Below are 26,224 nucleotides of genomic sequence, written 5' to 3'. Positions count from 1 at the left end.
TAAGTAGGCACTACTCTAGGGATCAAACTATGAACATGATTATAGTCCATGACCTCAATAAGTTTTTCAGTCCAATATCTGTATTCACTTACAGTTTAATCTGTGGGGAAAAAAAGATGAAAAACTGGTTACCATTTGGTGGTGGGGAGAGAAATCAGTTTAGATTCTGACCTCATACTAAACATCCAAAGTCATTCCAGATGAATTTTATCTGTAGAGAGATGATTTGTGTAAATATCCTCCCAGAAAACTCATCTGAGCCTCCATTTATAATTCTTGATAAATTGACTATTGGTATAGTACTATATTTATATTTCTCCCCATATATTAGTTGCATTTTGCTGAAAATACCTTTTTCTTTATATTGATTACTATCAATATGGATGCTAATCAATTTTCTGTGCCTGACTCATTCCACTTAATGTCCTCCAGGTTCATCTTTATTATCACAAAGATTTTTTTTAAGACTCACTGATATTCCATTATGCATATATACCACATTTTTTCTTTATCCATCCCTGCCTGATGAACACTTGGATTGATATCAATTTGGGTCATTGTAAATCATGCTACAGTTAACATAGGAATGCAGATATATCTTTGATACACTGATTTCATATACCCCAAAGTGGGGTTGCTGAATCATATGGTAGTTCTATGTTAAATTTTTTGAAGTACTTCCATACTGTTTTCCATAATGAGTGTACTAATTTGCATTCACATTAGTAATATGCAAGCTTCCCTTTTTTACTCATACTCTGCAATGCTTCTTATCTTTTGATAATAGTCATTCTAACAGGTGCAAGGTGGTATCTCTCACTGTGGTTATAATTTGTATTTTTTCTGATAGCTAGTTATATTGAGAATTTTTTAAAAGATTTTATTAGTTGTTGATGTCCCTTTATTTATTTTTATGTGGTGCTGAGAATCAAACCTAGTGCCTCACACATGATAGGCAAGTGCTCTACCACTGAGCCACATCCCCAGCCCCAATATTGAGCATTTTTTCATATCTATGGGCCATTTGTATGCTATCTTAGGAAAATTCTATTCACATACATTCCCCATTTTATAGTTGTGTTTTTCATTTTTTTATTATTAAGTTGTTTAAGTTCCTTGTATATTTTGGATAATAGCACCTTATTGGATGCAAGGTTGCAAATATCCTCTCATTCCGTAGCTTGTCTTTTTGTTCTGTTGATTGTTTGCCTAGCTTCGCAGAAGCATTTTGGTTTCATATGTTGCTCATTTGTCTATGTTGCTTTTGTTGCCTAAACTTTGGGGTCATAACCAAAAAAAAATATTGCCCAGGCCAATGACATGGACCTTTTCCCATACATTTACTGCTAGTAGTTTTACATTTTCAGATCTTATATTTGGATATTTAATCCACTTGGCCTACTTTCATTCTTGTGCATATGGACCTCCAGTTTTCCCAATACCATTTATTGAAGACACTGCCCTTTTCCCATAGTGTGTTCTTGGCAACTTTCTGAATAACCCATTTACCATAAATAATACTAAACATCCAAAGTCATATATTTCTGGTCTACCTATTCTGTTCCATTGGTCTTGTGTCTGTTCCTTTGCCAGTATTATGCTGTTTTGTTACTGCAACTCTGTACTGTATTTTGAAGTCAGGTAGTGTGAAGCTTCCAGTTTTGTTCTTTTTGCTCAAGATGACTGGCTATTCAGAGCCTTTTTGGTTCCATGTTCAATACAAATTTTAGCATTGCTTTGTTTTTCTATTTTTGTTTTTTAAAAAAAAGTCATCAAAATTTTGACTGATATAGATTGACTCTATAGATCACTTTAAGTAATATGCACATTTTAACAATATTAAAATCTTTCAATCCATGAACATGGAATGTCTTTCCATTTATTTGTGTCTTTTTTAATTTCTTTCATCAATGTTTTGTAGTTTTCAGTGTGCAGGCCCTTCATCTTCTTAAGTAAATTCATTCCTAAGTATTTAATTTTTTGTAGCTGTCATAAATGAGACTATTTAAATTTTCTTTTCAGGAGGGTTTGTTGTTAGTAAATAGAAATGCTAATGATCATTGTATGTTGATGTATCCTACAATATTGTCAAATTTGTTCATAATTCCTAACAGTTTTTTTATGTCATCTTTAGGGTTTTCTACATGTAAAATCAAGTCATCTGCAAAGAAGGACAATTTAAGTCTTCATTTCCAATTTGGGTGCCTTTTATTCCTTTTTCTTGCCTAATTGCTCTATCATATTATGTTGAATAGAAGTGGCAAGAGTAGGCATTCTTGCCTGATCTTAGAAGAAAAGCTTAGAACTTTCCACCATTGAGTATGATGTCAGCTGTTGTTTGTCATTGAAAGCACTTCCTAATTTTTGACCAGTAGGCTTATCTTTAACTTCCCTGTCCAGTGGCCTGGAGTCAGTCAGTTCTGTACAAAGAGCTCTAACTCACTTCAATAGGTAATGCAAAGATGTTTTTGTTGGTTTTTTGCAGTACTAGGGGTTGAACCTGGAGCCTTGTGCATGCCGGGGAAGTGCAATCATTGAGCTACATCCCCAGCTCTATTTATAATATTTATTTGTTTGTTTGTTTGTTTGTTTGGGGGAGGGCTGAGAAAGGAGAATTGCAAGTTCAAACCCAGCCTCAGCAAAAAACAAGGCACTAAGCAATTCAATGGGACCCTGTCTCTTTTTATTTTTTTAAATTTTGAGATAGGGTCCCCATAAATTGCAGAGACTGATCTCAAACTTGGGATCCTCCTTCCTCAGCCTCCCAAGTCACTGGGATCACAGGCATGCACCATGGCACCTAGCTGCAAAGATGTTTTTTAAAATTATGAAATTCAGTTCTGGCTAGGATATAATAAAATTAGCTCCCTTTTACCCTTTATATAACTATATAAATTGTTATATCCCTTCTATAGAATGATTTGGTAGATCTAACAAGCCTTAAAAATTCCTTTATCCATTCATTCCAATTCTAGCAATGTAGCCTAAAGAAATGATTCAACTGTTTTTAAAAAGGTAAGTTAAAGATATCTGTCATAGTTATTTAAACAATAAAATGAAGAAATAAAAGGAAACAACACAACTAACATAAATGACAAGAAATTAAGATGATCTAATCTGTTCTAACCAAGACAAATGATATGTAAGTAATATAGGTAACAGAAAATTATGTTTACTAAAATTTTATAAAGCATTTTGAATAGAAGTGGCACAATCAACTTCCTTGAAAAGTTTTTTGTGTCTCCTTTTTTATACCTCCCATTCATACTTTAAACTCTTTTATTATGATTTCTATCAAAATCACTCTTAGAATCATTCTACTAAATGTGCATTCATGAGGTCCTTCTGCTTGCCAAAATTATTCTCAGATTGTCTTTCTTATCTCTTTGTGGTATTTCCTGCTTTTTGAAAACATTGCATGACATGAAAACTCTGCTGATTCTCTTACTGCCCCCCAGATTTTTCTTCCCATTTACTTTGGGAACTCCTTTTCTTCTATATGGCCCTTAAAAATGTGAGTATTCCTCACAGTTCTCACTGAGATAGGCTTTCTTCTGATTCTGTACTCCTGAATGATCTCATATGCTGTTTTCAGCTATTATCAGTATATGCTAAAGATTACCAGATTTCCTTCCCTCTTCAACTCAGACATCCCTCCTGAACTCCAGATACAGATGACTGCCTCCTAGACATCAACATGTTTCTGTCCCACAAGCATTTCAAATTCAAGAAACTTTAAACTTAACTCATTATATTGGTCATCAAATCTGTAACTCTATCTTTATTTCTTCCTTGTTGAAGGGTATCCTGTCACCCAAACTCTAAATCAGGAAGTCACCTTCACTGTTGTCTCTCCCTTAATCTTCATGAATAAGCAGTGATCAAGCCCTACTCATATTCAGATTCTCTAAGATCAGCAAAATGAAAAAATAACAACTTTTGAATATTTACGAGAATCTCATTATCTTAATGATAGTCTCATAACTAAATCCTAACAGAGATTTCATGACCCAGATTTCAGTTTGTATTTATGACAGTATTTGGCGTTAGATATTATTAAAATATTTAGATTCTTTTATTGACCAAATGAAAGGCAAATGATGTCAAAGTATGCAATATTAACCAAATTGGGGAAAGTGGTGGGTTAAATTAATCATAATGTGGCATCCAATAGAATAGGCCAGTTCAATTCAAAAGAGCCTGCATGTAAGCAGGGAGCTTCATATTCACATTTCTATCAGCAATCTAATTTCAGTCAAACATCCATTGTTAAATTTAATTCATTTTATTAATGGTAATTTATTGTTTCATAGTTTTATTTATAACCATTTTGTCTATAGATTTATTATTTTAAAGTTGTGTAAGAATTATCAGCATATGGTGCACTACATTTAATTTTTTCAATATATATTTAATAATATTTTATTGTAAGTCAAACTGAAATCTACAATAAAATAATATTTAAAGTCAACCTGAAATCTACTCATTCCTATATTAGTGGCCTAAGAAACACTGTTTTATGAGATTCCCATGTCATCTTTCCTATCACATTGACTTTGAGACAAATTTGCAGCCCTTCTCTAGCAAATGTTTATGATTTAATGGAATATTTTTATGATTAAACTCACCGTGGTTTTGAATAATATCCTATATTTATTTTATTTTTACCTCATTTTTCTCATATATTACCAACATTTTTTAGATACCTTTATTTTTATTTATTTATTTTAAAGAGAGAGAGAGAGAGAGAGAGAGAGAGGATTTTTTAATATTTATTTTTCAGTTTTTGGTGGACACAACATTTAATTTTTTTTTATGTGGTGCTGAGGATGAACCCAGGGCCCCGCGCATGCCAGGCGAGCACATTACCGCTTGAGCCACATCCCCATCCCTGTTTATTTTTATGTGGTGCTGAGGATGGAACCCAGGGCTTCATGCGCGAGAAGCAAGCACTCTACCACTAAGCCACAACCCCAGCCCATTACCAACATTTTTTATGAAACTATATTTTAGGTAACTTGAAGGATGCCCTGAATAAGAATGGGTATGATTGCTTACTTTTAATAATCAGCAAGGGATAATAAACCACGTGAACCAGATGTGATATGGAGTAAAATTTACAATCTCAGGTGACCAAAGACCTGAGATTTGAGATGCAGATACACCCTTACACTCTTCTATAACCATTTTTTCAGGAATAAGTAGACGTGGATGCTAATATCCGTTAATCCATATTAAAAACTAATAAATTGGCTGGGTTTTTGCTTTCTTCTCCCTTTTCTTGTGGGAAAAATGCTAGTGCCCTCTAGCGTCCAAAATGCACCTTGAGCATTTTTCCCTGCTTGTCAATTATAATCCAATGAAAGATTATTTTAAAAAATAAAATTTCTAACATTGACTCTTGATCATGCTATTATCCTACAAATAGCAATATAAAATACTGTTTTCCCATGTTTCTAGACTAAGAAATACACATACAAAAATGAATCTCTGGAGGAAATGGAATTTTTAAAAAAATCCACTGTTTTCTAAGGCTTCACATCTTTAGAGCAGCTACCTTGGAACCCGGATAATCATCTTTTTCATTATGTTTTAATGCAAATTGTAAATGCGGCTTATTATTCTATATGGTAATAACTGAAATTATAGGTGCATAAAACCCTAAAGATCTCGTTATTGGTTGTGGTGGAAATTATTTACTGAGGCAGGAAGGGTTGCTTTTATATCTGTTGCATCCTTTGCATTCTGGCATCCCCAAAGCAACCCCATGTTGGCTGGAACACTCTCCTTCCAAAGGCACATTACAATCTACAGACCAACCGGCAGCAGCGGGTAGGGAACCCGCCAAGGTGCTGGTCTGGGTGCCTTTACTGCGGACCTGAAAACACGCTTCACAGTGCTCAAGATTGGTACATGGCTGGGCTGCTGCAGCCTCAGCGCGGCCAGCTCCCCGGCCTGCAGGTGGCATTCACGTTCCTCTGCAGCTGGGCTTGGAGAGGAATCCCAGCTGCAAGGAAGCCCCTTCCCCCGCCAGGAGGACACGGAGGTCGCCCCAAGTACTGAGCCCCAGCTTATCTGGGCCCGCCCCTAGGCCCTGGCCCCGCCCAACCCGAGGAGCTGGCAGGCGGCGATTGGAGACAGGGGCGGGGCCCCCGGGAGGTGAGCTGAGGAGGTGGGGCTTGGGAGGGGACAAAAGCCGGGAAGAGGAAAAGCCCTGACCCGCCCACTGGTCCCTGGATCTGTACAGAGGTGGTGTCACAGGCTGAAACAGCTGGGCCCAGTGAGGATTACCTGTGTGTGAGTGTGAGTTTGAGCGTGTGAATAACTGTGGCGCCTCCGGCTGCTCGCCAACGTACCTTCCCCTGCAGGTAACCTCAGGCTTTGAGGGGCGGCCCAGGTGCCTGGCTGCTGTGGGAGGCTTTAATTCATAAAAGGCTGGAATGTGGAAAAGAAAGAAAGCTCGGCTATGGAGGGAGGAACTTAGCGGCAAGGCCTAAGTTCAAGTAGGGACAAATCCAGGTATTCAGCATGGGAAAGGGAAAAAAGGAAGAAAAGGGTGCTGGAGGTAGGGAAACCTGCTCTCCGGCATGGGAGAAATAAATTGGGCGCTGAGGAAGTTGGATGCAGTGACAAGTGGAAGACCAGATCTGCATACGGAAAGGAAAATCTTGCTGTAGGAGGTTTCAAAGATGCTTAGAAGACCGTCTTGGATATAATAGGAAGAAAACATGCGACAGTGGGGAACTGGGTGCAAAGAAGGGTGTAAGCTGAGGACTTGGGCGTGGACAGCGAACTCAGGCTGCGAGGGACTGGCAGTGGCACATAGGCTGCGTCCGCCTGGGGGCGCGAGGGGGCGGAGCTCTGGTTTGAATTCGAAGACGGTTCCCTAGGACACCCCGGGGCGCGGTGGGGGTCGGGAAAGCATTCCTCCCTTGAGACGGGATTTCAAGTTCTAGGAGGGCGTTACTCCGCCAGCTCCAAGTGTCTGGGTGTTAAGGTCCGGGCACCCGATAGGGAACATCAAGAGTGGAAATCTGGAAAAAGGAACCCGTCCAGATTCCGTTGGAGCCCTCTTGCACAACGTCCACAGGGACATCTGCAAGCTCACAGCGTCACCGAGGACTTACAAACCCCTAGGCCAGCTAACAGACTACGGACCAGGGACACACCTCGGACGCACCCTCAGATGTGTGCACGTAGAAAGATTTGTACTCCCTCGACCTTTATTTGGAAGGTGGACGTGGACCCAAAGCTGCCCTTTGCTCCTCTGGATACTCAGCACTGTACTTTAAACCAGATAAATCAGGCAGCCTGACTGGTATTAAAAACAGCTAAATCCACCTGACGTGTGTGTGTGTGTGTGTGTGTGTGTGTGTGTGTGTGTGTTTTAAGACTTTCTATTCCCGGTTTTGTTGTGTTTTAGGAGATAAACTGCAGTTGAGTCCACAAGATTGAGAGGAGTTGGTGTGACTAGAAGTCCGTTCACTGTAAAGGTGAGAATTCATAATTTCTCTTCTTCTGTACTTTCTTTGATGTGGCGATCCTGCCTTTAATTAGTTTTGAGGGCAAGCTAAGATACTGCAGTGGAATGAGTCAAGAATATTTCCAATGATAAATTGAAACCGCTTTATTTCTTTTAGCCTAGCGTCTTCTCTGATCTGCAAGAGACTATATTTGGCCAGCAATTATTGTAGTTCTTAAACATAGCCTTTAAAAATTGGCTAAAAATTTGAGGTTAACAAAAATAAAATAGAGCAAGTGGCTCTTTTTACTTGAACTACCCTGTATTATTATTCCAAGTTTGTTTTCTGGAATTACACTAGTATGTCAGGAGATTGGAATTCAACTACCTTCAGATTCAATAAATGAACTGGTGGTTGTTCATTTATTGGGCTTGAAACAGCCCTTCTTTCAGAAGTTGGGGTTGGATGGAGACAGAAAACCAGAGAGGTATAAGAATTCAGTGAATCCAGTGAGATCTAAAGCCCAGGGCATTAAAATCAAATCCAGAAGAAACACACTAATGCCTTACATTGTAGTAACAATAATTCTTTGTTGTTGTTGTTGTTGAAAGATGGTAAAAATTTAATAGATAATTAATGCAGGGAAAACTTAAAATGTTCAGTAATGCATTATAACACATAGAAAAATTATTGCAGAGAGTATGTTTGCATTCACTGAGAAGGAAACTAAAAAAAAAAAAAAACTGTTACTTAGTTTTGACATTTTAAGTACAGAGTCTGATCTATTAACTGTATTTGCCATTAAGGAAAAATAGCCCAGTCTTAACTATTGCATAATACTGTGTAAGAACATGGCCATGAAAATGTACTATCAAAACCAAGATAAGCTTGCCGCTGCTTTTATTTGTTATGTTTTAAAGCAAAGACAGGTATGAAAGTAGGATTAAGCATGACAGATTCATACACTTAAAGCTATACTATAAAATGTTCTTGAAATTACTGATAGAAGTAATTAACTCATCCACAAGTTTGCTCATTTCTTTTATTCTAGTTGAGTTCTAAGTTCCCTGGTAAGATATAGGGAGCATCCTGAATACTAATAAGCAGGAATCTAGAACTACAAATTTGAGAAGTGAAAGTGCGCCTGGAGTTGGGATTATATCCTTATTTATCACAAGAAACTAAGGTTTACAGCTTATTAAGTATTATAATTTTTTATTTAAAGGCCAGAATGCTTTAGCTCAACTGTTCAAGAGAGACTGTTTTTCAGCTTCTGATCTAATCTTCTTATTTATTTTTGTATTTATTTTTTTTTTCAATTGATTTCTCCTGACTTTTCAGTCCTCACTCTAACTTAAGGGGTTAAAAGTAATTTGCAGTTGTGTTGCTGGGCAAACTTTCTATTAAAGTGTCATGAGAAGGAACAGATTCTTTTAGCAGGCTCAAGGCCTGTGTCTCTTCGGGAATAAGCGTAAACCATGGTCTTCTTTGAAGGCTCACAGTTTCATTTCTTCCAAAGGATCCAGCTTTGTTCTTTATGGGATTAGATTAATTGGTATTTTGTACCCCCCATGGCCCATTTTTTAAAGGGCCATGCCTCCCTAAAACAATGCTGTTTCCCCCATCCCACCCACTAGTAGTTTATCCTCGCCTGTGAAGGGCCAGAGGAACCATGGAGGAGTTAGGATACTGAAGAACAAGACAGGGACATGCTTGGGTCCTGGGCAGGGGACCTTTCCTACTCAGATTTCTCTAATTGAGAAGTCACTTTTGTATTTAGCTTCACATCTCTGAAGCCTGTGTTGTCTCTAGGAAAGCAGAGTTCTACCAGGAATTCTTTATCTTGCACAGTTCCACCAGGAATTCTTTGTCTTGCACTTCTGAAGTTATCTGGAATATGGGTCATAAGAACCAGTTGAATCTCCTCAATGGTAGTTATTTTCACCAAAATATCCTTTTAGGAGAAATACTAGCACCTGCTGTTCTGCTCATCTTATGGGCCCAATAAAATGAGGAATTGAATTGGATAAATATGTTCAAATAGGATGATATTGTGAAAATAATCTCATTTCATAAGACAAACCAATAGTTGAGAATAGTGATTGCATTATTAAGGACATGTACAAGGTCAGACACCCCTACCCTTTAGCAAGGTGGCCTTGGGCAAAGCTAGTTTTCTCTAAAGGTAAAATGGTTAAACAATTTCCATCTTATAGGGCTAATAGGGCTGACACAAACCACATATAAAGAACACAACACAATGCTTTATACAGAGAAAATTCTCGATTCTGATGGTAAATATAATTGTTATTTGCTTTGCATGTAAGAACTATTATGAACTGTTCTTTTAGTAGTCACGAGATTGTTTATATTTCATTTCCACTTTATAATGAAATAATGACAAGGCATATATCCAATCTGTTCTTCTTTTTAGATTTATTGAAGTAAAAATGTCCCAAAAAATCCATGGTGGTTCTGTGGTAGAGATGCAAGGAGATGAAATGACACGAATCATTTGGGAACTGATTAAAAAAAAAACTCATTTTTCCTTATGTGGAATTGGATCTGCATAGGTAAATGAATTATTCGTCCATGAAGCTAGCAGATTCAGAAAGTTTAATCTAAGTTATTTCAGGGTGCAATTGGCTTTTAAAAATAGATGTAGCCATGTTTTGTGAACAGGCTTAAATATACCTAATGAACCTTCTAATTTAACATTCTAGTAGAAAAACTGGATTTATCATTATCTAGAACTCAAGAATCATAAGGGGAACAAATTTTGAGGGCTTTCTTACCTTGATTCCAGTGATGGTTTTATTTGTAATAAATCAGTGCCCACGAGTAGCACAATGTATTACTTGTGGAAGAGAAAAAAAACGAGAGGATGTAAAAAATAGTAAAGTAAATTTTATCCTTTCAATCTCAATTTTCTATCATTCTCTTAATCAGTCAGTGGATGTTTCCTTTTCATTCTTGACCTTTCACCCTTTCATACAGCTGCTGCACTGAAAGAACCCTCATGGTTCTCTGAGACACCCACCTCAAGCCCCAGTTCCCTTAGGTCATCTTTGTCTCTTTGCCCCGTCTTTACAGTGTTTGGGGGCAGATGTGAAAGTATGTTCGTAATTCTCTCATTTTTTCCTTGTGTCTTTTATAAGCAGCTCTTGTTTTTGAGCATTCAAACTAAGTAGAGGCAGAATGTTTAAAAAGGTGAAGTGGCTAAAGCCTGGTAGAGTACAATATAGAGCAACACGTTTCAGACAAATTGTTGGCAACAATTAAGTGTCTGCCTCCATCCAGAAGTATTCAGAATGTGTCCTGAGGACCCGTTAACTTGCTTTGGTTTAGACTTTCAGTTCTCATGCTATCATTAGACGCCCTTTTTAATTGTTCTAAAATTAAGGTGCTGATAATGTCTGTATTGCAGCCACCATGTGGTGTAAAGACTGTGCTTGTAGGAGTCCACAAAACATACAGGGAACAGAGCACAAAAACAGTTTCCAAGTGGGTTAAAGAAGCATTTCACAAACTCTCTCCTTTTTCAGAACTTTGCATGACATTATGTGAACTTGCAGGGGTTTACAGGGTCCAGAATAATAATGCTAGCCTCTTTAGTATAGACTCATAAGGCCTTTTAAAGGGGTGTCTTTATGCCTAGGCAGAAAAAAAAAGTCAGTGGCTATAAACTAAAGAATTCTTGCAAGTTCAAATAAGTTTTAAGTTGTTCCAAAATTGCTGTTATTTCTGCTTCTTTTTGAAAGAAGTGTAGTGATTGATTGTTTTTGATTTTGTTTTTTGATTTTTGATTTTGTTTTTGTTGTTGTTGTTTTTATGAAGACTCAGTAGTGGTCCTGGCTATTTATTTCTTCTTTTCTTTTAGAAATGTTAAGGGAAGCAGGAAATCCACTAATTTTCTGGTAGATTCTTCTGATGAGAATCATACTTAGGAACATGAAAACTGTGGCCATCCATCTTGTGGAGTTGGGATTAGACGTTGTCTATATTCAGCATTTTCTATGCAGGAAGATAAGAAAGTATGTGGCTTTGTTAGATTTATGTGAATTATCTAAAGTTGAAGCATTAGACATTTTTTTTATTTGCGAATCAATCAAGATTGCTATTTCTGTGTTTGCATCAGCAGCTGGGATATCTAAGGAAAGAAGATGTGAAAACTAAGAACAGAAATCTAGAGACTATTTGGTTTAGCAATTTTTGAGAGCTGAAAAACTTTAAATTCTTAGAGAACAAAATAATTTATTCTATTATTTTGTTTTTACTACTTTCCATAAAATCATGTTTTTGTGTTCCATGAACAGCCAACATTCATTCAGCTCTGCATGACCTGCAGTATGGGTGTTGGTGTACGTTGAGCTAAAACTTTCTGGTGCATATGAAACTGTTGATGGGTTCTACTACTTATCCAATAAACTGCAGGCTTGTTTCCAGAACATAGAGACTTGCCCAAGAATTAGGGGAAGGTTCACCTTATGACTAACTGGCATAAATGAAGCAGTCATTAGTATTTTTTGCACAACAGTAATCTCTATACCCTTCACCACTTTAATGTCAGAATACAAAACATCCTTTAAGCCTTCCAACCCTTTATTTTTCAAGCACAATATTTACTAAGGGAAAATTAGGTAGTGCTTAGGTTTAACTTGTATGCTAATTATATAGAGGGAAGCCATGCCAAAGGGTTGTTCATGTGTTGTTGCCTCAAGATGGTGAAAAATAGGGGGCAATTTGGCAGAGTTCGTTGTTTTCCATTCAATTTCCGGATAGACAGCTGCCCACTAGCCTAGTTCTCTTGACTCTTTACTTCCTTCTTGAATTGTCAGTCATCTTCTATGTTTAGGATACATCAGTGCTAAAACTTGACAGATTTAGGTGTCTTTGAGGCCTTTATGTTCTGCATAGCAACCTCTGCCTGTCACCAGTGGGGTCATGGATTATAACTTATTTATTTTCCTGAAGTATTGATACTTTTTTCCCTTTCTAGCTATGACTTAGGCATAGAGAATCGTGATGCCACCAATGACCAGGTCACCAAGGATGCTGCAGAAGCTATAAAGAAGTATAATGTTGGCATCAAATGTGCTACTATCACCCCTGACGAGAAGAGGGTTGAGGAGTTCAAGTTGAAGCAAATGTGGAAATCACCAAATGGCACTATCCGAAATATTCTGGGTGGCACTGTCTTCAGGGAAGCAATTATCTGCAAAAATATCCCACGACTTGTGAGTGGAATGGATAAAACCCATCATCATAGGCCGTCATGCTTATGGGGACCAAGTAAGTCATTTGGGCATAATTTTCCATATATTTTTACATGACCCAGTAATTCTGATTTATATGGGTTTTTATCCTTATCTTTTGGTGTCTACACCCATTAAGCAAAGTTGCAAAATTTAGAAATTCTAATATGTATAGCTGTATATTTACCCACATTTAGGTAGAGGTAAATACAGATAAACTTACTGTAGATACCCATCTCAACACATGATTTTTGCCAAACATGTTTTTTTCTTTCTTTATCCTTTTGTTAGTTATATCACACAAATGGCCAATTGTTTTTTATTTTTTTTATTTTTTAGTAGTATCATATGATCCAACCAGATCAGTGGTTTTCAATGCTGGCTGCATAATAAGATCCACTTATGAATGATTCATTGGTTTGGTTAGGTTTAGCTTTACCTTTTTGGTTTTTGTCTAATATCTGAGTCCCATCTCCACCAGCTGAAATCTGAATTCAGGCTTTTGAATCAGTTCCACAAGTGATTCTAATGTACAGATAGGGTTGAGAACCACCAAATATGATATTAAACATGATAACTGGCTTAGTATTCAAAAGCAATCTAGTTAGAACATTTTTTCCTACTTGAAAACCAAAAATGGATTCTGTATTTCTATACAAATAGACTCATTGCCAAGTTAAGCAGAAAAGCTGGCAATTAAACAAATTCCAAATTGTGCTGAGGCAGGTTTCAGATTTTCATAGAAAGAAGCTTATGTCTTACAAGAACCTTAAAAACAGGAATTCCCTAATGCTAAAATCCAAAATCCGCACTTCTATGTAGTCATCCCTGTAAACGGTGTGGCCAGGGAAGATATTTCTGGGGACAGGGTTGCCAGCTCAGTCCCCAAGGAGTTGGTTAACTTTGTTCCACCCTGTGGTTCATACTGTCCCTTCATCCTGGCCAGGCCCCACATAGGTACCAGAGTCCCAAGCAAGGATGCATAGGTGGCAGTTCTTACCAATTCAGTCTGTCTTTTTTTTTTTTTAATTGTAGCATCAGTCATTTGTAATAATGGACATTCTGTTGTTTAAAGTCAAGATTAAAATTTTCAAATGCCAGGTTGATTTGCTGTGTAAATGTGCATAAACCCTATGCAAAGCATTTATAGTGCCTTGATGTCTCAGTTCTTCCTTTTGAGAAATGGAAACAAATCAGCAACCCATAGTGAATGACTTTATATGTCATAAGTGTTCTTTGTAGAATAGATATTTAATCTTTTTTGGTATCTGAATGCTCTTTTACCTACTGTTAGTATTACTATAAACCTATAGGTGTGGCTGGTGCTTGTTAATTCCTAACTCCAAGTCTCCCAATTAACCCAAGTCTTTGAGTAAGTTTCAGGGCATGAATGACTTGCGAACACCTCATGTGTACCAGGCACATTTCTCCACTGGAATGGCTTATGTTCATGAGGGAGGTGAACAGGATTTTGGGGGGGGGTTCATCAACTGTCACAGCAGCTTCCAGATGATTTTTTTCATGTGGACAAGTGATAACTGGAACGACTGAGCCCTGAAAGTCTAAGTAATGATCCCAAGTCTCTGGACTCAGGATGCATTATTTTCATTATATCACACTGACATCTTTGTAAGATTGATGTGAGAATCAAATGACATCATCTTAAAGCATTTGATACATAGTAAGGACAAAGCATCAGCTCTATCATCATTTTCAGCACAAGTAGTATTATAATCCTCCCTGCAGGACAGCTTCCTCAGCCCATGGGCCAGGTCGTATCTCTTCATCACCCTGCAGCATTTTTATTGATTTATAGGTTTATGACTCTTTCTGACATTTGAAAACTCTCTGTCACTTCTCACTTTGTATTGCCTTTATTAGGTTGTTAAGCTTCCTAAAGAAAGTATCTTGTGTTATTCTCTGTGTTCTCTGTATCAGTGCCCATAAAACTGTCACATACATGGTAGCCTTCTAATAAATACTGACTGACTTTTTAATGTGCATTACCACTAACTAGAGGAACTCTGGACTATCTTCGTTTCTATCTCTTTAAAGATCTGCCAGATGTGGTAGCCTGTAATCCCAGCAACTCAGGAAGCTAAGGCAGGAGGATCCCAAGTTCAAGGCCAGCCTCAGCAACTTCGGAGACCCTGTCTCAGAGTAATTAAATAAAAAAGACTGGGAATGTAGTTCAGTGGTTATGCACCCTGAATTCAATCCCTAATAACAACAACAAAAAATGACAAGCTATATTCTCTTGTTTATCTTGGTGTGCTCTTGTGCTCATGTGTGTTTCTCTGTCTCTCTGTCTCTTTCTCAGATATATATATATTTCCTTATAATTCCTATTGGGATATTTTTCTTTTCTTAATACCTTTTTCCTACTTATATAGTACACAGCAACTGATTTTGTCATTCCTGGGCCTGGAAAAGTAGAGATAACCTACACACCAAGTGATGGAACCCAGAAGGTGACATACCTGGTACATAACTTTGAAGGTATGTATGAGTCCATCATAAGCTACATCTTCTTTTTTTAAAAAACAAATGATTTAGAAACATCATTACTGTTTTTTTTCAAAATTAGTATGTGACCGCCTAAAAATATAACCCAATTCTACACTTCTACGGACCAAAAATCTAACTTAAAAAAGTAGTTGGTTCCATACCCTCCCATGGCATGAATAAGGCATGAAGGGTTTAGTCACTTAACTGGAAATGCATATAGGCAATGACAAGGAGACATTTATGCATTTGTCTTAAAATATGGAGGGAAGATTTGCAGGAATATCTTATGCACAAATGGTATAAATTAAACATTAATAGCCCCAAATCATCTGTCATGCAATCCTGCCCTTTGCTCTGGTGTGGTTTGTATTTAGAAATGGTTGCATTATTTGCTAAGATTTTCTCCTTGCCCTTCTGGGAATTTATCCTGTGAAAGTGAAACATTTGTTTTTTTGATTTTTCTTCCCTGGCAGCTTCAAAGTTTCATTAAGGCAATCCCACCCAAAAGTTGCTGAAAGTACTCATTGAAACAAACAAATTTAAAAAATTTAAACAAACAAATTTTAAAAAAAGATAACACCTATATATCTTTTTTTTCCTTACCTCCTTTAAATAATGTCATCTTAATAGAATCTACTTCTGTGAGTTTCAGCACCCTGGGAGTTGGTATGGGTTCAAGTTTCAGTAATAACAGAGTTCAACTAATAAAAGTTGTGAAACATGAATGATTACATGTAGCGTAATTATTTCCACCAATTGCAGTAGGCATGCTCAGTATCCTTCTGGAAATTACAAGAATTTTCATTTCGTATTTAAAATGCAAATCTCTCTCAATAATTATGGGCTGAGTACACCCTTAAGTTCAAAATACATGTTGGAAATTGTTAAAGTACATAAAAAACAAATTCAAAATTATTTGCCCATTTGTGAGTATATTTCTGTCACATTAGCAGGTTTTTTAAAATATATTTTTAGTTGTTGTTAGACTTTTATTTTATTTATTTTTATATGCAGTGTTGAGAATCGAACCCAGTGCCTCACACATGCCAGGCAAGTGTGCTACCGCTGAGCCACAGCCACAGCCCCCATATTAGTAGTTTTTGGTATTTCAGTATCTTTGGGATCCTGAAGACCATATGTTTTTCTTATTTCCGTGGTCCTTCCAAAACAAGTTAGACTATTCTTATCTAGAACTGATTTTCATCCTATCCTGTCCCTTGAAAACTCCTGAACTGTTCAGTTTGGAAGACTGCCAGGGACTTGAAGTCTAGGCTCAGCCAGGGGAGCCAAGAATTGGTATTTTGGTTGTGGAGATTCCTTTAACCTCGTTCCAGCTCTCCCACGTTTACTTTCTTTTTTTTTTTTCTCTCATTGCTCCCTACAGTGGGTGGTGGAGTTGCCATGGGAATGTACAATGAAGACAAGTCAATTGAAGATTTTGCACACAGTTCCTTCCAAATGGCTCTGTCTAAGGGTTGGCCTTTGTATCTGAGCACCAAAAACACTATTCTGAAGAAATATGATGGGTGCTTTAAAGACATCTTTCAGGAGATATATGACAAGTAACTGCCATTCTTTATTCCTTTTTCTTTCTTTTGTTTCCAAGTAAGCTGGCATTTATGGTATAGAATTTGCATTTCCTTATCACTTTGATTCTGTTACAAATCAAGTGAAAATCTTCAATAATCCTTAAATTAGATAAGAGCAAAACTAAGATTTAGCAGGAGTGAAATAAAACCACTCTAAATTGCTTTTGGAAAATAAACATGTTCTAAAACAGGGCCCATCCTTAATTTTTCACAGAGCCAGGATTGTTTAGTATTTGACTAAAGAACCCTGTTAGTGATAGAAAGTTCTGATTTGTCAAATATGTCAGTTTATGAGTCAGGCCCATTTTCTTCTTTCTAAAAATCATTGTAATGATTGAAACTCTACCTTACATGGTCTTTTGAACTTAAGTATAAATTTATAACAACCTCAGGCCCAACAACCTGTGAGGTGAGCCTGTGTTAACTCTTCAGTTCAGATGCAGTTTTTCTGGATAAAAAAAATCTTTCCAAAGGCATTTTGATTCCCTCTTCCAACTATCCATCTGTACTAAGCCTAGAAACTGTCCCATAGTACATCTAGTTTCCTGAATGATATCATGTCATTGGAATATCTTTTATTCCCTTTGTTATATTATTTTTTCTTTTCAGCACCAAGATTGAACCCAAGGGTGCTTTACTAATAACCTATACCCCAGCCCTTTTTATTTTTTATTTTGAGACAAGGTCTTGCTAAGTTGCTGAGGGTCTTGCTAAATTGCTGAGAAGTTGCAATCCTCCTGCCTAAGCCTCCTGGGTTGCTAGAATTATAGGAATAGACCACTATACTCAGCTTCCTTTGCTACATTCTTAAAAGACTCTAAGTCTCAAGAATATGATCAGTACTATATTGAAAATTAGAAATTAAAGCAATAGTTGGGTCAGCCTACTGTATCACACCTTTCCTGCAAGGTGTGACAGGTGGCTAAATTGGGGTTTCATAGCCAGAGAATGCTTGAGCAGAGATTTAGCCTGTGTTAGAGTCCCACATTTGTGCTCCATCTACTGAAAAGGCTGCTCCCTGTCCCCTTCCAAGCCTTTGGGAGAAGCAGATGACAGCCGTGAAAAGCCAACTTCTTTTTTAATTGTTCTAATTTTTCTCTTGTTTCTTAGGCAGTACAAATCCCAATTTAAAACCCAAAAGATCTGGTATGAGCATAGGCTCATCGATGACATGGTGGCTCAAGCTATGAAATCAGAGGGAGGCTTCATCTGGGCCTGTAAAAACTATGATGGTGATGTGCAGTTAGACTCCGTGGCCCAAGGTAAGGAGTCAGAGCAGCAGGTGGAGGTAGATGGAGCCTGCTAGCCCTGAGGTTATTCCATGGTAGATCTATAGTTTGGGAAGAGGGATTTTGTAGTCCTTAGTTGTAAAACTATGAAATGGTAGTGCTACAAAGCACCCAGATCCATCATTCATTTTCTGACGAATAAAGAAATTAAGTTTAGATGGGGAAGTGGATTATTCAAGGTCACAGAGGAAATAAGCAGGGGTTTAACACTGCTGGCTCCAGTCTTAGGTTAAACTCACCTCATCTTTTTTTCCTTGAAGTTTTAAAATGTCCAACAGGTAGCCAACTACCTGGTCCAGAAGTCACCCCCTTTTCCTGCATTCATTTTCCCTCCGGTGATATTATGAAAACCAAGTGTACTCAGGCCAGAAGGAGCAATAAAGTGAGTGGCCTGGGTTGTCGGGCAACTGTGAGCAGTATCTCCAGGAGCTCATTCACCTGGCAACAGGTCCTGATCATGCCCCTACTGCCAGCCTTGAATCAGGCTGCTTTGTTACTGTGTGTGTGTGTGTGTGTGTGTGTGTGTGTGTGTGTGTGTATATATATTTTAATTTAAGCTTACTGCTTAGCTTTTAACAAAGGGGATTGTACAAAGAAATATTGAGCAAAGAAGTCCAGGGCCATTCACAGAAATTCCAGGAACCAGGTACTTCATGCCAGGGGAATTGGCCAAATCAACAGAAATTCCCCTTTCCCTGTTTTCCTCAGCACCAAGTTGCTGCTCAGTTTCAGTTACTCTTGGTAGCTGTAGGAACTTGATTCTCCCCAGATGAATGTTTGCATAGGCTTTAATTATGTTTATTTTCTCTCAGGAAGTACTACTTTTTCTCTTTGAAAGTTAAACATCTCTAATCAGTTTGAAAATCAGTAGACCAGACCCAAGATTACTTTTATATCAGATAACTGAATTACACAACTCTTTACCACCACCACTCCCACCTCCTCTGTCTCCAGATCCTTGGTGGTTGGTACTAAGTACATACAGAAAGTTGCATTGCTTAGTGGTGACTCCACAGAAGATGAGGAGAGCTATTCCTTGTCATCGGAGTTCTGGGAGAGGGACCCAAAGTTATTCCATGTTTAAAGGTTCTCATGGCAATAAGAAGAGAGTATCGAAAGAAATATTTCAGATGTAAATGACCAGTTATAAAAGTTTAAAGGACTATGAAGCAAGAGATCTGAAGTACCATGGGCCCTGGTAAGAGACCTACTCAAGACCAGAGTCTGGTAGATCAGGTGATCTCAGCTAAATAGATGAAAACCAGCCCAGCTATCTTTTTGTTCATTCTTCTCTAGAGACACAAACTACTTCAGACTCAGGCCATTTCATTTATGTCCTCAGTTTTGACAATGGCATAAGCTTATATCCTAATATTAATAAATAGACAAATTCCCCATGGTAGGGTCCTGAATTCTCTAATCAACTTAATTTGAGTATCTATGAAGCCTCAAAGAAATAAAGGGATATGGAAGAAACTATTAATTCCACACAGAAATTTCTTAACTGGGCTTAAAGATGACCAAAAACTAAAATGAAATTAGAGTAGATCCACTTGATCTCTGCCCACACAAAAGTAGCCATTTGTTTATTTATTGGAAGTTTACATTATTATCTTAATGAGAACTCATAGGTGGTGGCACAAATGGAGAAAGGGTCCCTTGAATTCAAGTGAAAAAGTGTACATTAAAAAAAATAAGTGAATTAACTTAACTGCTAGAATATGGTTCTCTGAATAGGAAACCATGGAAAAGAATTGTTTTGTTGAGGGTATTACAGAGAACAAGGAAGAGCAATTAGAATGTTCTTGGATCTAACCCATCCTGTATTTATGAGCCTTTTGCCCATCCCCATGAGTTTATAGTAAATTGAAGGCAGGAGACAACTCTTTAATCCTTATTTCCTCAGAATAGCAGAGTATCTGCATATAATAACAACAAGATATTGAGCTCTTACTGTGCAGATATTTTTCTAAGAAATATGAATATATATTCACAAATTATATGTATATTCATCTAATCCCACAACAACACAGTAAAGTAGGTCCTTTTATTATTCTCATTTTATAGGTAGGAAAACTGAGTCACAGCAGATATGAAATCACAGAATAGGGTGAAAAACAGGCAGTCAGACCCCAAACCCTCCATCATGAAGCAGGTACCAGAGATAAATGAGAAACAGCTCAGCTTCTCCAGATCCTTTGACTCTGAGATCTGGATACTTCATTTTCTGAAAGGCAGAGGAGCTACCAATGACTCCATGTGCTTATGCTTACTTTGCTTACCAAGACCTGACAAGATTGAGTCTTTTGCTCTCAATGCTGAGAGACCAGTCTTCTCGCAGATGGACCAGTACTTAATGCTCTGCCACCTACAGGTTATGGCTCCCTTGGCATGATGACTAGTGTGATGATTTGTCCAGATGGCAAGACAGTAGAAGCAGAGGCTGCCCATGGGACAGTAACACGCCACTACCACATGTACCAGAAAGGACAGGAGACGTCCACCAATCCTATTGGTAAGATGGTGTCTACTCCTACATCGATTTCTGACAAGAGAGTGTTCTCCAAAGGAGATCTCCAGAGGAACTCAGGCACATTCCTTAGGCTACTCAGTGTTTTGTGTGAAAAGTCATCAGCAAGTAGCTAATGAACTCTACTAATAGGAGCTATTTTAACATGCTTAATAATGTCCTCAAAATGTGCTTTTCTATTTTGTAGAAGAGTATACATTACAGAAAAGAATATTATCAACAAGTGTATCAACTGTCCCTAGAGCAGTGAAGTGTCACTGGAGGCTACACATCTAAAAGTCACATGGATAGATGCCTCCAACAAGGTGTCAAGGTCAGCACTTTAAAAAGAGATAGCAGCCTAAAAAGAGGAAACCAATGTAGACATGTAGACAAAAGATATAGAGACCTTTTCTAAGACAGAAATGCCTTAAACATCAAGCTCTAGTACCATACCATTAAAATGTAGGTGTTTTTTCCCACACTTTTTCTTAGTGCATTATAGTTGCATAATGGTGGGGTTTGTTGTTACATATTGTACGTGCACAAAATATAACAACAAAACTTGGCCAATATCACTTCATAGCACATTCCCCTCTCTCCTCCCACCACCCCCTGGTCCCTTTCCTCTGGGGTTTGGGGTATTGGGGGGTAGTTTCTATTTGGGAAAGTATTTCCAGCTTTCCTAAAACTTCTGCCCTATATGGATATCATCTAATAAAGCCCACAACCTAAATTTTTTTAAATGTTCTGTTTGGGGGAATTGTGAAATATTTGGGAATTCTTAGACCTGGTAATGGCTGTTTCTCTTTTTTAGCTTCCATTTTTGCCTGGACCAGAGGGTTAGCCCACAGGGCAAAGCTGGATAACAATAATGAACTTGGCATCTTTGCATAGGTTTTGGAAGAAGTCTGCATTGAGACCATTGAGGCTGGCTTTATGACCAAGGACTTGGATGCTTGCATTAAAGGTCTACACAAGTAAGTATAAGATGCCCTGAACTCTGTGGTCAGATTGCCATTTACCCTCACCAGCATCAAAACACCAGTGTTTTTTGTAATTATGTAAATTGATATTCATCATCCTTTTTAGGGGTCACTAGACATTATCTATGTAGTGTCAGACAGTAAACATTTCAGATTGTGTATGTGTATGTGTGTGTGGGGGTTCTGGTGATTGAACTCAAGAATGTTCCATCATTGAGCTATATCTTTAGGATTTTTTTTTTTTTGGCAGGGTCTTACTAAGTTGCCCAGGCTAGCCTTGAATTTGTGATCCTCCTGCCTCAATCTTCTGGTAGCTGGGCTTACAAGCATATGCCACCAAGCCCAGCTACATTTTAACTTGTGGGACATACAGTCTTTTGGGAACTATGCAAATACTAAACTTGGCATCTACTGTTGTGGCAGGAAGGTGGTCATAGATAATACAAAGATGCATAGATACAGCAACTTGCCAATTATACTTTTGTGTACAAAACCAGACTACAGGCTAAATTTATTCTATGGCTGGGCTATAATTTGCTGATCTAGTTAACAATAATTGAATGAACAACTTATTTAACTTTAAGAAAATGATAGTCAATTAGGAAAAAAGGGAACTCAGAGTCTAGCTAATTTCATCCCATTATTTTCTTTAATTTACAAATGAGACAAATAAGTAGCGCAAGTATAAGATGTTCATTGATTACTATCACTTCCTTAAGTTCCACTAACCTTCAGTACAGTGGAACTTACTGTGCATTGATTGCCTTGGGCTTTTCTGAGGACATGGTAACCAGTATTCCATTGCATTAGCTGCTAATCAGATAACTCTCTCAAAGTCAGAGTTAGTTACCAGGACTCATCTTAAGAAATTTTAGAAAAAATTAACACTAATACCAAGTCCCAACTGGTATATCCTCAGAGATTTCAGTACACCCAAATAAAGTGCATATACTCAATCACTGCAAATTTCTTAACTTGAATTTCCATCGAGAATACAATGTTTGAAATGTTCCAATCTATATAGTATATGTAGTATCTATAGGATCTTTGCAGCCTATTTGATGGGCATGTACCAGCAGGATTATGTCAGTTAGTCCATTCTTTTTTTGTTTTTCTTAAATAAAACACTGATAGAAACAAGAGCATTTAAGCTTTTTTAAGAACATGTAACGGTGAATGAGAATGTAGGTAAAGGCATGGCTATACTCTCAACAGGTTTTATTATTTCTAAGAATTAAGGAGTAGGATGAGTCTGCTCTCATTGGATTAGTCTAAACTGAAACTTTTGATAGTTTCAACCTCAAAGCTACATGGCATGGAACCTACTGTGAATGTTTGTGCTTGAGCCTCCACTGCAGGATGCCCAAGACTGGGTCAGCCCTATGAACTGGAAACATAGCCATTGTCTGTATTCTTGTAGCTTGGTAACATTAATCGGTTGACTTCTAGAAATAGATAGAATACTATGTTAAGTAGTGTTTTTAGGAATTTTTTCTCTACCTCCTACAATATTAGAAACAAACTAAATTTCCATCTTTCCTTTTTTCTCTCCTTTTAGCGTACAGCGTTCTGACTACTTGAATACCTTTGAGTTCATGGACAAACTTGGAGAAAACTTGAAGATAATACTAGCTCAAGCCAAACTTTAATTTCATATCTGGGCTTAGGAGGATAAGTGGTCTTGGTAACTAGGTCCACAAGTTTACATTTTTTTTTGTATCACACTCACAGGTTAAAACAAAATCAATTTTATAATTTGTTTGTAAGCTGGAGTTGATCTTTTCTATAAGTTTACACCCTTTTTCTTATATATACAGTAATTGCCACCTTCCTGAACGTGGCAGGGAACTCTTTTTAAATTGTGTTTTATTTTCTAGAAGCAGCCTAGGAGTTACTTTCATATTCAATGTTATTCCTTCACATGTTCAAATATAAATGACCAAAATCAAGAGTGCTCAAAAGAGTTAACAATAGCCACAGTATTGTTCCCTAAAATCTGTATAATATAGTACTTTACTCCCTTCCCCTATTGTCCATGACTGTGGGCACTGGGAATTTTGGTGTTACAGATGTCCCAGTATGTGAGGTAGCTTCACATTGAACGTGCACATGTCTAGAACAAAGAATGTAAGTGTAACTAAAACATGTTGAAGTCACTGCAGTCATTTTATTTCAAGAGCATAGTGAATGTGTCCAAAGTGCTAAATACTTTTGAGGACACTGGAGAGTTCAGAATGCAAAATAAATACTTCCTAGAGGTTTATCTTCTGTATTTGTCTTTTCTTCCTCCTCCTCTGGCCTGAGGATTTTGCTACCCTAAATAGCATTTTATCCACGTGCAATAATGTAAACTGTACCTTTTTTGGACTTCTCCTGGCCTGTTTCATTTGTTTTATATAAATGTGATTTCTCAGAGGTTGATATTAAACACTATTCTAGTCCAGTCTTCATCTGAACTGTTAATTTTAATTAAAATCAAGTGCTAATCACTCTTTTCTGGGTTTTTATTTATGCTTATGCCCAGCACATTCTGCCTCCTTGCCATAGGGATTTGATCTGGGGTTGGGGGGGGGGAAACTCTGCTCTCAAGAATTAACTGGGGGGGAGGGAGGATGGATAAGTAAACAGTGAGAGGTGGATCCCACTACATCGAGAGAAATGAGAATGGCCAAAGGTCATTACTAAAGGAGTAATTAGACAATAGATTCTGTCCATGCACCGCTGAGGAGTTCAGGCATTATCTTAAAGGTTAGTAGGGAGCCAATGAAGCCTTTAAAGAAGGAAGGGACATGATTATATTTTCATTTTTAAAAGTAGCACTTAGGGCAGCTCTTTAAAAAAATAGGTGATGAGGGGTAGAATCGTGGGCACATAGAGGAAAACCTTCTAGGAGGCTGTTGGATTACTGCAGGCAGGAAACAGTTAAGGCCAAGCTGGAGCAGTGGCACTGAGAACTGGATGAATCCCTTAGATAAGTTGAATGAATGGGTACTGGCAGGGCACATGGGGGCTGAGGGAGAAAAACAAGTCGAGGAGGCTTCCCTAGCTTACCATACTTAGAGAAAGGCTGTCCATATCCTAGCATCTTTGAGAGGGAGGCCCTGTGAGGTTTTGCACTCTCATGCCTTAGAATTCAGTAAGCTGGGGTGGATATCTCTTGGCTATTTCCTGACAAGCTTGGAGTCAGGCCACAGACACTTCCTTAGCATACTGTAAGCCCAATAACACATGGAGTTTTTCAGACTCCTGTGGGGTAGAGCTAACTCAAGATGTACATTTGACCAAGTTTCCTCAGTGCTACCCTTGAGGTACACCCCAGTCTAAGCTCTAGAGCCTTGAACAGCCCCACACAGAAGAATATCATTAAGCAGGTAAGGCCCTATGTCTTGGGCAATTTATCTCCAGGCAAACTGAAGTTAGAAGGCAAGGCACATGAGCTCTCTTGAGGGATGAGGGAATGGGATATCCATTCTTCTCATACAATCAACTATGTCACTCAGGCAATAGGAAAAAAAGCATTGCATCCAGATAAAACTATTCAAAAAATAGGCAATAAATGTTTTTATCTCCCATACAGATTTTTTTAAAGTTTTTATAACTATAGTTATGAATAAGATTCTACAAAATTTAGAATTAACATGCCATGATATTTTGTTTGGCTTTGAGAGCATTGTAAACTGGTAAGTTATTTTTTGGCTAGTATTTGTTCCAATATAAAGATATATCAACAAATCAATTTTAACATTAACGCTTCTAAATCTTTTTTGTTTAATAGTATAAATTTGGATTAGAAGGACAAGGACAAGGAACATCAGTTCTTTTACATAATTCTCTACTTGCATTTAATTCTCACTGAAGTCTTAAGAGATTGTACAACTGTTTTTAATTAGAAACCAGAAAATTAGACTGATTAACTTAGAGTTGGAGCTGATATTCCCTCAAAGCCCCTTGATGTCCAAAAAACTGGTGAAACTTAAGTTCCTTCATATTATTGAACCTTTGGCCTTTCAAATTACTTCAACATTTAAAGTTTACATCTAAAAAATTGTCAAATAAAATATATTTTCACTCTTCTCATCTAAGCCATCATAACTATTAGAGGACCCAGTTCCCCTTCCACTGATACGATTTGAATTAATTTAAAAAGCAGGACTGGGGATGCAACCTAATGGTACAGAGGTTGCCTAGCTTGCATGAGGCTTGGGTTTGATCCTCTATTATCCCTTTGCTCTACATAGCAGCCCATGTTTGTTCAGCGTTTCATGGGGAAGGTAAATGGGGCCTTTGATCAAGATTGCAAAATACACTGATAGGCACTAGTGCTCAGGAATCTATAACAGATCGGGCTCTTTCCACCATCTGCCTGTTTCAGGTTTGGGTAAAAGAAGAAAATATCGAATGTTTTCTTTTGCCAACAAATGTTAGCATGGGATTGGATGATCTTTATGTCCCTCCATCACTCACAGATCCTGGGAGTTCATGAGTGCTGCTCCATTGGCCACCAGGATCAGCATCTTCCTAAAATACTTAATGTTCTAAAATAATCAGATGAGCAGATGCTGACCAATACCTCCACAGGGTAATGGTTTATTCTGAAACAACTAGAGAGTCCAAATAGTTGACCT

At 37.7% G+C, this 26,224-nt stretch overlaps 1 pseudogene; it reads left to right on the top strand.

Moving 5' to 3' along the window:
- Window positions 1–6,224: 6,224 nt before the first annotated feature.
- On the top strand, window positions 6,225–23,248 carry LOC144252822 (isocitrate dehydrogenase [NADP] cytoplasmic-like; annotated as a pseudogene).
- The last annotated feature ends 2,976 nt before the right edge of the window (window positions 23,249–26,224 follow it).

This window comes from Urocitellus parryii, unplaced genomic scaffold, assembly GCF_045843805.1.
Source record: "Urocitellus parryii isolate mUroPar1 unplaced genomic scaffold, mUroPar1.hap1 Scaffold_60, whole genome shotgun sequence".
Taxonomy (NCBI): domain Eukaryota; kingdom Metazoa; phylum Chordata; class Mammalia; order Rodentia; family Sciuridae; genus Urocitellus; species Urocitellus parryii.
This window is presented reverse-complemented; position numbering and strand designations above follow the sequence as displayed.